The 14,692-nt window shown below is 31.2% G+C and overlaps 1 pseudogene; it reads right to left on the reverse strand.

Moving 5' to 3' along the window:
* Positions 1 to 12,249: 12,249 nt before the first annotated feature.
* LOC137239807 (ribonucleoside-diphosphate reductase large subunit-like) lies at positions 12,250 to 14,010 on the reverse strand (annotated as a pseudogene).
* Positions 14,011 to 14,692: the final 682 nt, after the last annotated feature.

Below are 14,692 nucleotides of genomic sequence, written 5' to 3' on the forward strand. Positions count from 1 at the left end.
AGATGGCAATTTCGATAGTTGCACAGATTTTCGAATTTACAAAAAACTTTTTCTATTAATTATAAACAAATAGAGTAATATTTGTTAACAAAAATAGGCCTAAGCACTGCGGCTGATCAATACGAATCGATTCATGTAACTTTTATATGATTTTACGTATGCTAAGTATGCGAAACAGCCTGTCAATTGATTGTATGGAAATTTTGTTAGCGTATTAATATATAGGTAGTAGAGTAATATACGGCCTATGCAATATTTCGACCTAAAATCGAAAACATTTTTGGGTCGTTTAATATACAACGTGAAATTTTTCGATTCAATCAAGTTGCATTTAAATAATAATAAACTAAGTTGAAATAAAAGATAATATAATAAAATAAAATAAGAAATATCAAAATAAATTAGCATAAAAGACAATATACAAATTTTAATGTAATATCTTTGTAACAAATTTAATATACAACGTGATAAAGATAATATAATAAAATAAAATAAGAAATATCAAAATAAATTAGCATAAAAGACAATATACAAATTTTACTGTAATATCTTTCTAGCAAATTTAATATACAACGTGATGAAAGATAATATAATAAAATAAAATAAGAATATCAAAATAAATTAGCATAAAAGACAATATACAAATTTTAATGTAATATCTTTGTAGCAAATTTAATATACAACATGATAAACGATAATATAATAAAATAAAATATGAAATATCAAAATAAATTAGCATAAAAGACAATATACAAATTTGAATGTAATATCTTTGTAGCAAATTTATTTATTTTTTGTTCACTATAAGACGTGCTATATCTAAAATGAGCATAAAAAATGGAAATGCAAAAAACATTTGGGTCAAATTTGCAATTAATTGTTATAAATAAATAAATTTAGTGAGTTTGAACAAAAGTTGACTCATTATTTCTGATTTCCTTTTTTTAAAGCGCCTAAAATGAAAAACAAAGAATCTGTTAAATAAAGACCTATGCTTTTACGTGTAAGTAAAATTTGTCCAAAAAAATTGGCCGGTTAAGTTATTACTTCTCTTTGAAGTTGTTTTGTGCGCTAAAAATCATTTTAGAACAATTTTTTAAGGATTTTGGTACAGAACAATATAGGTAATTGGCAACAATGGGGCACAATATTTTATTTCAACAGAAAATGAGCGAAGCAGTGGTTCTCTCAGCGTTTGGCGTGTACAATTATATACATATGTAGAGATGAAACATTTGAGCAGCGCGACAATTGAGAATTTGGAGCTATGTTCTCAGGGGGGTTTGTGAACATAATGCGTGCTACAGATGGCAATTTCGATAGTTGCACAGATTTTCGAATTTACAAAAAAATTTTCTATTAATTATAAACAAATAGATTAATATTTGTTAACGAAAATGGGCCTATGCTCTGCGGCTGATCAATACGAATCGATTCATATAACTTTTATGTGATCTTACGTATGCTAAGTATGCGAAACAGCCTGTCAATTGATTGTATGGAAATTTTATTAGCGTATTAATATATTGATAGTACAGTAATATACGGCCTATGCAATATTTCGACCTAAAATAGAAAATGTTTTTGGGTCGTTTTTTTTCGTTTAATATACAACGTCAAATTTTTCGATTCAGTCAAGTTTCATTTAAATAATAATACTCTAAGTTAAAATAAAAGATAATATAATAAAATAAAATAATAAATATCAAAATAAATTAGCATAATAGACAATATACAAATTTTAATGTAATATCTTTGTAGCAAATATATTTATTTTTTTTCACTATAAGACGTGCTATATCTAAAATGAGCATAAAATCTGGAAATGCAAAAAACATTTGGGTCAAATTTGCAATTAATTGTTATAAATAAGTAAATTTAGTGAGTTTGAACGAAAGTTGACTCATTATTTCTGATTTCATTTTTTTAAAGCACCTAAAATGAAAAACAAAGAATCTGTTAAATAAAGACCTATGCTTTTACGTGTAAGTAAAATTTGTCCAAGAAAATAGGCCGGTTAAGTTACTACTTCTCTTTAAAGTTTTTTTGTGCGCTAAAAATTATTTTAGAACAATTTTTTAAGGATTTTGGTACAGACCAATATAGGTAATTGGCAACAATGGGACACAATATTTTATTTCAACAGAAAATGAGCGAAGTAGTAGTTCTCTCACCGTTTGGCGTGTACAATTATATACATATGTAGAGATGAAACATTTGAGCAACGCGACAATTGAGAATTTGGAGCTATGTTCTCAGGGGGGTTTGTGAACATAATGCGTCCTACAGATGGAAATGTCGATAGTTGTACAGATTTTCGAATTTACAAAAAATGTTTCTATTAATTATAAACAAATAGAGTAATATTTGTTAACAAAAATAGGCCTATGCACTGCGGCTGATTAATACGAATCGATTCATATAACTTTTATATGATTTTACGTATGCTAAGTATGCGAAACAGCCTGTCAATTGAGTATATGGAAATTCTGTTAGCGTATTAATATATAAATAGTAGAGTAATATTCGGCCTATGCAATATTTTGACTTAAAATCGAAAACGTTTTTGGATCGTTTTTTTTCGTTTAATATACAACGTTAAATTTTCCGATTCAATCAAGTTGCATTTAAATAATAATAAACTAAGTTGAAATAAAAGATAATATAATAAAATAAAATAAGAAATATAAAAATAAATTAGCATAAAAGACAATATACAAATTTTAATGTAATATCTTTGTAGCAAATTTAATATACAACGGGTTAAAAATAATATAATAAAATAAAATAAGAAATACCAAAATAAATTAGCATAAAAGACAATATACAAATTTTACTCTAATATCTTTGTAGCAAATTTTAAGTACAACGTGATAAAAGATAATATGATAAAATAAAATAAGAAATATCAAAATAAATTAGCATAAAAGACAATATACAAATTTTAATGTAATATCTTTGTAGCAAATTTAATATACAACGTGATAAAAGATAATATAATAAAATAAAATAAGAAATATCAAAATAAATTAGCATAAAAGCCAATATACAAATTTTAATGTAATATCTTTGTAGTAAATTTATTTTTTTTTTTCACTATAAGACGTGCTATATATAAAATGAGCATAAAATCTGGAAATGCAACAAACATTTGGGTCAAATTTGCAATTAATTGTTATAAATAAATAAATTTAGTGAGTTTGAACAAAAGTTGACTCATTATTTCTGCTTTCGTTTTTTTTAAAGCGCCTAAAATGAAAAAAAAAAAAAATCTTTTAAATAAAGACCTATGCTTTTACGTGTAAGTAAAATTAGTCCAAAAAAATAGGAGGTTTAAGTTATTACTTCTCTTTAAAGTTTTTTTGTGCGCTAAAAATTATTTTAGAACAATTTTTTAAGGATTTTGGTACAGTATAATATAGGTAATTGGCAACAATGGGACACAATATTTTATTTCAACAGAAAATGAGCGAAGCAGTAGTTCTCTCACCGTTTGGCGTGTACAAATATATACATATATAGAGATGAAACATTTGAGCAACGCGACAATTGAGAATTTGGAGCTATGTACTCAGGGGGCTTTGTGAACATAATGCTTCCTACAGATGGCAATTTAGATAGTTGCACAGATTTTCGAATTTACAAAAAAATTTTCTATTAATTATAAACAAATAGAGTAATATTTGTTAACAAAAATAGGCCTATGCACTGCGGCTGATCAATACGAATCGATTCATATAACATTTATATGATTTTACGTATGCTAAGTATGCGAAACAGCCTATCAATTGATTGTATGGAAATTTTGTTAGCGCATTAGTATATAGAGAGTAGAGTAATATACGGCCTATGCAATATTTCGACCTAAAATCGAAAAGGTTTTTGGGTCGTTTTTTTCCTTTAATATCCAACGTGAAATTTTCCGATTCAATCAAGTTGCATTTAAATAATAATAAACTAAGTTTAAATAAAAGATAATATAATAAAATAAAATAAGAATTATCAAAATAAATTAGCATAAAAGACAATATGCAAATTTTAATGTAATATCTTTGTAGCAAATTTAATATACAACGTGATAAAAGATAATATAATAAAATAAAATAAGAAATATCAAAATAAATTAGCATAAAAGACAATATACAAAATTTACTGTAATATCTTTGTGGTAAATTTAATATACAACGTGATAAAAGATAATATAATAAAATAAAATAAGAAATATCAAACTAAATTAGCATAAAAGACAATATACAAATTTTAATGTAATATCTCTGTAGCAAATTTAATATACAACGTGATAAAAGATAATATAATAAAATAAAATAAGAAATATCAAAATAAATTAGCATAAAAGACAATATACAAATTTTAATGTAATATCTTTGTAGCAAATTTAATTATTTTTGTTCACTATAAGACGTGCTATATCTAAAATGAGCATAAAATCTGGAAATGCAAAAAACATTTGGGTCAAATTTGCAATTAATTGTTATATATAAATAAATTTTGTGAGTTTGAATAAAAGTTGACTCATTATTTCTGATTTTATTTTTTTTTAAGCGCCTAAAATGCAAAACAAAGAATCTGTTAAATAACGACATATGCTTTTATGTGTAAGTAAAATTTGTCCAAAAAAATAGGCCGGTAAGTTATTACTTCTCTTTAAGGTTTTTTTGTGCGCTAAAAATTATTTTAGAACAATTTTTTAAGGATTTTGGTACAGAACAATATAGGTAATTGGCAACAATGGGACACAATATTTTATTTCAACAGAAAATGAGCGAAGCAGTAGTTCTCTCACCGTTTGGCGTCTACAAATATATACATATGTAGAGATGAAACATTTGAGCAACGCGACAATTGAGAATTTGGGGCTATTTACTCAGGGGGGTTTGTGTACATAATGCGTCCTACAGATGGCAATTTCGATAGTTGCACAGTTTTTCGAATTTACAAAAAACTTTTTCTATTAATTATAAACAAATAGAGTAATATTTGTTAACAAAAATAGGCCTATGCACTGCGGCTGATCAATACGAATGGATTCATATAACTTTTATATGATTTCACGTGTGCTAAGTATGCGAAACAGCCTGTCAATTGATTGTATTGAAATTTTGTTAGCGTATTAATATATAGATAGTAGAGTAATATACGGCATATGCAATATTTCGACCTAAAATCGAAAACGTTTTTGGGTCGTTTTTTTTCGTTTAATATACAACGTGAAATTTTCCGAATCAATCAAGTTGCATTTAAATAATAATAAACTAAGTTGAAATAAAAGATAATATAATAAAATAAAATAGGAAATATCAAAATAAATTAGCATAAAAGGCAATATACAAATTTTAATGTAATATCTTTGTAGCAAATTTAATATACAACGTGATAAAAAATAATATAATAAAAAAAATAAGAAATATCAAAATAAAATAGCATAAAAGACAATATACAAATTTTACTGTAATATCTTTGTAGCAAATTTAATATACAACGTGATAAAAGATAATATAATAAAATAAAATAAGAAATATCAAAATAAATTAGCATAAAAGACAATATACAAATTTTAATGTAATATCTTTGTAGCAAATTTAATATACAACGTGATAAAAGATAATATAATAAAATAAAATAAGAAATATCAAAATAAATGAGCATAAAAGATAATATACAAATTTTAATGTAATATCTTTGTAGCAAATTTAATATACAACGTGATAAAAGATAATATAATAAAATAAAATAAGAAATATCAAAATAAATTAGCATAGAAACAATATACAAATTTTAATGTAATACCTATGGAGCAAATTTATTTATTTTTTGTTCACTATAAGACGTGATATATTTTTTTTAAAGCGCCTAAATTGAAAAACAAAGAATCTGTTAAACAAAGACCTATGCTTTTACGTGTAAGTAAAATTTGCCAAAAAATAGGCCGGTTAAGTTACTACTTCTCTTTAAAGTGCGCTAAAAATTATTTTAGAACAATTTTTTAAGGATTTTGGTACAGAACAATATAGGTAATTGGCAACAATGGGACACAATATTTTATTTCAACAGAAAGTGAGCGAAGCAGTAGTTCTCTCACCCTTTGGCGTGTACAAATATATACATATATAGAGATGAAACATTTGAGCAACGCGACAATTGGGAATTTGGAGCTATGTACTCAGGGGGGTTTGTGAACATAATGCGTCCTTCAGATGGAAATTTCGATAGTTGCACAGATTTTCGAATTTACAAAAACTTTTTCTATTAATTATAAACAAATAGAGTAATATTTGTTAACAAAAATAGGCCTATGCACTGCGGCTGATCAATACGAATTGATTCATATAACTTGTATATGATTTTACGTATGCTAAGTATGCGAAACAGCCTGTCAATTGATTGTATGGAAATTTTGTTAGCGTATTAAGATATAGGTAGTAGAGTAATATACGGCCTATGCAATATTTCGACCAAAATCGAAAACGTTTTTGGGTCGTTTTTTTTTTCGTTTAATATACAACGTGAAATTTTCCGATTTAATCAAATTGCATTTAAATAATAATAAACTAAGTTGAAATAAAAGATAATATAATCACCCCTATTCTGCATTTCGATTACGTTCCCGTTCTACGCTCCGCTTCAATCGAAGTTTGGTATTCTGCATTACGACGGAATCGCAAAGAGAGGAGGAAGAGCAAATGATTTTTCGAAATCAGCTGTTGGTACGGAATATGTGAACATTGGAACAAAATAAATTAAAGACAATTTGTAAAAAACACTGAAAAACGTTTATATTTTATTATCCACGCCATTTTGTACAAAAAAAAGCAATAGAATATATTGTCGCAGTGTTATATTTTTTTGAGTGAAGTGCTTTCATAATTGTAAGTGTGTTTTGTCGTTCTTTTGGCCAATTCCCTGCCGTGGCCACCAAGTTTTGTTAAAACGGATTCCTGTACGAATATAGTTGACATTTTCTGAATTTTAAGGATGCTAATTTCATTGCACTGGCCTAAAATACTTTATAAAGGTTTATTTATTCTTTCCGCAAGGATTGTTTACGTTTTCGCTTCACCTTCCTCTACGCCGCCAGCTTGCTTTGGCATATAACTGGACCCAACGAACAGACACAAATTATAGCTGTCTATTATAATGGAATCAATAGCCGCGGTATTATTTATGGAGTTGGAAAGCAACGCATACGAAAATTGCCAGGCGAGAATGGAAAGGCAAATATTGCGAGATTTGTGTAATACATTTGGGATGAGTGACGAATTGTGAGAAATTGAACTTAAAATTGGTAAAGTTTAATGACTTATTTTCTTATTTAGGTTCAAAAAAAAACGTTCGACTTAACAAGGATGCTTTAAAGTATGTGTTAGATACTTTTGCGGGGCAAATACTTCCAACGACTTCGACATCGACATATTGTTTTTGACCTGGAAACATATAAAAAACAATCATCATCAAGCCTTCTACGTTTCTTAACAAGTTTTACTTACATTTTTGTTAAAATTCTGTTATAAATTAATAAAAAAATAAAAAGAAAATATTTTTCCGCCAACAAATTTGCAACTTAGAAAAACGGAACTACGATCGAAATGCAGAATACAAAAAATTGAACGATTCGAAGTTGGATCGAAAGACATTGGAACACAGAATACCAAAATTGCCAAATCGAAAAAATTCCAATCCAAGTCGAAATGCAGAATAGGGCTGAATAAAATAAAATAAGAAATATCAAAATAAATTAGCAGAAAAGGCAATATACAAATTTTAATGTAATATCTTTGTAGCAAATTTAATATACAACGTGATAAAAGATAATATAATAAAATAAAATAAGAAATTACAAAATAAATTAGCATAAAAGACAATAAACAAATTTTTATGCAATATCTTTGTAGCAAATTTATTATACAACGTGATAAAAGATAATATAATAAAATAAAATAAGAAATATCAAAATAAATTAGCATAAAACACAATATACAAATTTTAATGTAATATATTTGTAGCAAATTTAATATACAACGTGATAAAAGATAATATAATAATTTAAAATATCAAAATAAATTAGCATAACACACAATATACAAATTTTAATGTAATATCTTTGTAGCAAATTTAATATACAACGTGATAAAAGATAATATAATAATTTAAAATAAGAAATATCAAAATATATTAGCATAAAAGACAATATAAAAATTTTACTGTAATATCTTTTTAGCAAATTTAATATACAACGTGATAAAAGATAATATAATAAAATAAAATAAGAAATATCAAAATAAATTAGCATAAAAGACAATATACAAATTTTAATGTAATATCTTTGTAGCAAATTTAATATAGAAGGTGATGAAAGATAATATAATAAAATAAAATAAGAAATATCAAAATAAATTAGCATAAAACACAATATACAAATTTTAATGTAATATCTTTGTAGCAAATTTAATATACAACGTGATAAAAGATAATATAATAATTTAAAATAAGAAATATCAAAATAAATTAGCATAAAAGACAATATAAAAATTTTACTGTAATATCTTTGTAGCAAATTTAATACACAACGTGATAAAAGATAATATAATAAAATAAAATAAAAAATATCAAAATATATTAGCATAAAAGTTAATATAAAAATTTTACTGTAATATCTTTGTAGCAAATTTAATATACAACGTGATAAAAGATAATATAATAAAATAAAATAAGAAATATCAAAATAAATTAGCATAAAAGACAATATACAAATTTTAATGTAATATCTTTGTAGCAAATTTAATATACAACGTGATAAAAGATAATATAATAAAATAAAATAAGAAATATCAAAATAAATTTGCATAAAAACAATATACAAATTTTTATGTAATATCTTTGTAGCAAATTTATCTATTTTTTGTTCACTATAAGACGTGCTATATCTAAAATGAGCATAAAATCTGGAAATGCAAAAAACATTTGGGTCAAATTTGCAAATAATTGTTATAAATAAATAAATTTAGTGAGTTTGAACAAAAGTTGACTCATTATTTCTGATTTCATTTTTTTTTTAAAGCGCCTAAAATGAAAAACAAAGAATCTGTTAAACAAAGACCTATGCTTTTAATGTAAGTAAAATTTGCCAAAAAAATAGGCCGGTTAGGTTACTACTTCTCTTTAACGTTTTTTTTTGTGCGCTAAAAATTATTTTAGAACAATTTTTTAAGGATTTTGGTACAGACCAATATAGGTAATACACAATATTTTATTTCAACTGATCGGCCGGGGTGCGTCTGCTCCTGAGTCGGTGAGCGCACCGTGGTCGATCTCGATGGGAATAAGCGGGTTAAAATAAAATAAGAGAATACGAGATTTCTCGTTATAATATATATGATTTTTTGGGTGAATGTAAAAATATCAAAGGTTACAATATTACCTGAATAACGCAAAATTACGGCAGAGATCGCTGGCGGCAGATGTGAACAGGATGACTGTTGAGATCCAAGAGGCCGGTTGTAGAGTAAGCTACAACTGTTGACCCGCAAAATCCTCCGTTTTGGAGGGGAAAGGCACACACACATCAACCCCGACATGCATATGCATGAGTGCTGACAAAAAGCACACATACACGTGCATGTACATGCATGCACATGCATGAGGGTGATGGTGTGGTTGGTTATAAATTAATTCGAGTATCGAGTATCGATCTGCAGGGTTGCATTGGGGGGATCGCAATCAGATGCGGAAAATTAGGCATCCTGCCTAAACATGCCGGCCCCCCTTGCGATACGCAACATCGTTTTCCGCCAATGACCTCCGCTGAAACGAGAAAAATGAATATAAGGCTTACACACTAACTTAATTTAAATGAGGAGTTCGTCTGCGACGCAAAATGGCCGGGAATCCTTTCCGACTTGCTCAGCATGCCACCTGAGCTAAGATGAAAAAATTAGCGGTTATGAACAGTTAGAAGTGAATATTTCTTACCATTGGTTTATACATAACTCTAATATATAGAAGTTCAGAACGTGATATATGTATAATCGATGGCCAGTAAGGCTGCACGAAGAGGCCGAAGTTTCCTTTCCAGAATGGCACCATTTTTTTGTTATTCTTTGTTTTTTTGTTGGTTCCGGATGGAGAGGCCGAGGTCTCCGTTCCAGACTTGCGGTTTTTTTTTTTTTGGTTGGACGAAGAGACAGAGGTCTCCGTTCCAGACTCGAGGGTTTGAGGTTTTTCTCGGCTGGACGAAGAGGCCGAGGGCTCCTTTTCAGCGTCTAACTTGTCGTATCGCTCTTAAGGCAACTGTGGCGTTTTATGGATGTACCGGGGCGAGCGGCCGTGAGGTTGGTTGGGTGAAGCGGAGATGTTTTATTACAAACGTATGTTAGGATAGATAAATTAAGTGCATATGCGAAGCGTATTATTAAATACAATTTTTACCAAGCAGAGATGCGTCATTTACGTTCACCTGACATAAATTTGCAGATTGGCGATGCGTTCTCCGCGACGCGTTCTATCTGCACGTACCATTATGCTAAATGTACCATGCAGCCCTGTCGTGTATTTATTGGTCAGCTGATAGCTGGTATGGTGAGTTTGTGGCGTGCGAATATATATATATATACATATATGTATTTGCTTGCCCTTAAAAAAAAAAACTAGGTCACTTGGGCAGTAGCACACTAAGCCAGTAGAAAAAGTTGACTTTTTCCAATTTCGGGACTTTGTCGTGTCGGGATTCTTTACATTCGTTTCTGTGTGTTTTTGCACCGAGCCCTTATAATGACCGTTTGTGATATTTCTTGTTGAAAGACAACAAGTCCTGCCCCCCCCCCCCCCCCCCCCCCCCCCAGCCAGAAAACAGTACCAAAAAAAAAAAAACGGAAAGGGTAAAAAAACAACAAGAAAAATTACTTTTGTTAAAAAAAAAGTGAAATTTTTGTGCAAGGAGAGGTTTTTTTTTTGTTTTGTTTTCCTTTTTTTTGAGTTCCTTTGTTGTGTATGACTGGTTGGTACTGCATGAGATGTCCACATGAGTAAAATAGAAAAAACACGTCAGTCCCGATCGTGATGTTTTGAGGTTTGCGGTACTGATTTTGTCTATTTAGTGTTCGGTATCCGCCCTTAGTCTGACCGCACTAATGAGACTGCCGTTGTTGTGCCGTGGGTTGCCATCTCATGGAAAAATTATGGTGTTTATGGGTTTGTACACGCACATACGTATGGGTGATGTAATACTTATAAGGATTTATGGCAGACTAATTCCTTTTGCTATAGCCACGGAATCGGGATTTTAAGGACCCGTTACTGGAAGGTTGTGGTCCATTGTCACTATCTAAGCAAAAACCTACGTGGAACGACGTAAGTACGAGATAATTATAAGGTATTTTTAGTATTTGTCCTAATGGTTCTTTTCCTTTTTTTTTCATTTCAGATGGAACCGATGCAATTGCTCATAGTAAGTTTGGAGACTGGGGATGAGGGGCCCATACACGTGGTGGCGGATGTCCTATATCCTGAGCGGCGGAGGGGGCTCCTATATTTGCCACGCGCCAGACTGTCTGGTGCAGCAGGCGGTGGCGGAAGGGCTGAGGCGCGTGAACCCCAGTGTCCTCAGGGTTCTGCGGACGCCTCTTGTGGTTCACCTGCATGGGAATACTAACGCCTGGTACAGGACGTTCTACGCGAGTCTCGAGGGCATATTATGATGGCGGCGGCCACCCCACGGTGCGTTCCAATGACGTGTGTGCGCCCGCACCATCTCTACCGTTTCGTGTTTGGTAGCCCACTTAAATGGGCATATGAGATTGCTTCCGTTTCGGTGCTGGAATTGCCCGAAGCGGTATGCTTCGTCCGCGACACTTTCCCGGCACCGAACTCGGATGCATTAGGCCATTTAGATGTGCGAGGAGATTTTAACATTTTGGTTTGCATTTGATTTGGTTTTGTTTTTATTTTCATGGAGTGGATTTGTGTTATTAGGTTAAAAAAAAATAAAGTTTAAAAATAATGTCGATCTTGTTTTTTTCTTTGTGGAAGAACCATTGGGGGTCGAGTTAGCGAGCATGGCAACTCTTTTCGTTTCTCGTTCCAATGTCAACAGTATATGCGATGATGGTCGTGGTGAATTTGCCAAAACGGTATGTGACGTGTGAAAATTTATGACATTTCCATTGAAAAACGCACGCGGTAAGTATGTCGTAGGTTAGATTTTATTTTATTTCATTGTTGAATTTTTTATTTCTTTTATTTCATTGACAACTTTTGATTTCTTTTCTTTTTTGTTTTATGTGGCTCGCGCATACCCTTACTGACTGGTGAACCCTCATACTTTTCATAAGTCCCATATTTTTCAGCCAATTTACAACAAGCTTCCAATGCGCCATAGTACAGAGCTTCAAAATTTTGTTGATTTAAGAGTGCAGCCTGCTCACTCTCGTGTGGATAACGCTTAAGAATTAAGGCGTCTGCAAAACCGTGTATGCCAATACCAATCGGACGATGTCTGAAGTTGGCTTTCTTTGCCTCAGGCAATGGATAATGATTTACATCGATTATTTTATTTAGATTACGTGTGACAGTCTTTGTAACCTCCTTCAAACGCTTAAAATAGTAAGTTTTTTCTGGTGCTACGAACATATTAAGCGCAATCGATGCTAAATTACACACTGCCACTTCATCTGGTGTTGAATACTCAACGATTTCTGTGCATAAATTACTACATTTAATGGTGCCAATATTTTGTTGATTACTCTTTCTATTACATGCATCCTTGTACAGCATATACGGTGTGCCTGTCTCTACTTGCGATTCTATAATGGCAAACCAAAGGCTTTGTGCTTTTACTTTCTTATTAGCACGCCCCGCTTGGTCATATTTAGTATAAAATTTTGCAAACTCATCGCCCCATACTTCATGCAAGCCAGGACATTTGTGTGGGCACATAAGCGACTAACCTTCATTAGCTTCAACCCGTTTCATAAACAGATCTGGTATCCATAGAGCGTAAAATAAATCTCTAGCTCTATGCTCTTCTCTGCCAGTATTTTTCTTTAAATCTAAAAACTCAAATATATCTGCATGCCATGGTTCTAAATAAGTTGCAAGCGCACCAGGTCATTTACCACCGCCTTGATCCACATAACGTGCTACATTATTGAATACTCTCAACATTGTTACCAAACCATTTGATATGCCATTGGTGCCCGCAATTGCTGTGCCTTTTGCGCGTATAAAATGTACATTTAGTCCAATACCACCCGCTTATTTGGAAATTAAAGCACATTGATGAGCTGAAGTGAATATGACATCAATCGAATCGGCAACCATAGTTAAAAGGAAACACGATGATAACTGTAGTTGTCTAGTAGCTGCAGCAAAGAGAGTTGGTGAAGCATGTGTAGAATAACGTTCGGATAGTAAGTTGTATGTTTCAATAGCAGCATCAATATCTTCACCATGTATACCAATAGAAACACGCATTAACATATGCTGTGGACGCTCAACTATTTTACCATTGAGTTTAAGTAAATAAGAACGCTCTAGCGTTTTGAAACCAAAATAATTGTAACCGAAATCATGATCGTATATTATAGCTGAATTTAAGCGATCAGCATTTTCTGATATTATGTGTGTAGCTAAGCCAGTTTTGTCGTTCACATGGTAATACAATGCACTAATAACATCTGAGAAAACTTTGTTCCTTTCTTTGTGTAAATTTGATATAGCAATACGTGCAGCTAGCGTTGCATAGTCGGCATATTTTGTTGTAAGATTTGCTGCAATTTCCGCTGCCAAGTTATCAAGCTCTTGTGTAGTGACACCGCAATATAAACCATTTATTACCTTTAATGTGATGGCTACCGGATCAACGAAATCCATGTTGAGTCCATAGCAAAGCTTTTGAACGCGTGAAGTAATTTTATCGAAGTGTATATCCTCTTTACGTCCATCTCGCTTAGTTACGTATAATTTAGGAGACTTCATTTTTACAATTTTATAACAAAATTTCTTTACAAATACTATCGGCTCGTGCGAAATGCGGCTAATTTTTGTCAAGCTGCGGAACGTTTAGGTGATCTGTTAAGAGTCACAACCGAAAACAGCTGGGTCACCTTTAACGGCCAACCTAACAAACTTCCTACTGTTGGATCTCATACATGGAATGGGTGTAGGCAGTTGCCGTTGTTGCTTTTTAGCACCACCAGCTACAGGTATGTCAATGATGCGATGCTTTCTCACTCTGCATCAGCAAAGATCACAAACTAGATATGTTTTATTGTCAGGCACCGATCAGGAGTCCTGATTTAAAAGTATTTATCACCACAGGGCTCATTCCAGTAATTAGCAAACAGTAGGGAGCAAAATATACTCTGCTTATGCACCAACGATCTGCTTTGCGCCACGTCCAGTGATAATATCGCTGACTCAAAAAGTGGGGCCGTACATTCCCTACCACATTTAGTAGCTAGTACCCATGGCATACATAGTGCAAATCTAAGACATCAGTTAGATAAGTGGAACTTTTAGGTCGTCTCGATTTAGTTGTGCAAAGGACAGATAAATATTCATTCGTGCCTGTTGGTTGCGCAATTATCGCTGCTTTTGATGAACAGTTGAGGCCTAGTGTAGTTAAAACCATCCACGGGCTTCATCTGCGCACACGCTGGATGGTTTGATTATCTTTAGG

This window comes from Eurosta solidaginis, chromosome 1, assembly GCF_040869045.1.
Source record: "Eurosta solidaginis isolate ZX-2024a chromosome 1, ASM4086904v1, whole genome shotgun sequence".
Taxonomy (NCBI): Eukaryota; Metazoa; Arthropoda; class Insecta; order Diptera; family Tephritidae; genus Eurosta; species Eurosta solidaginis.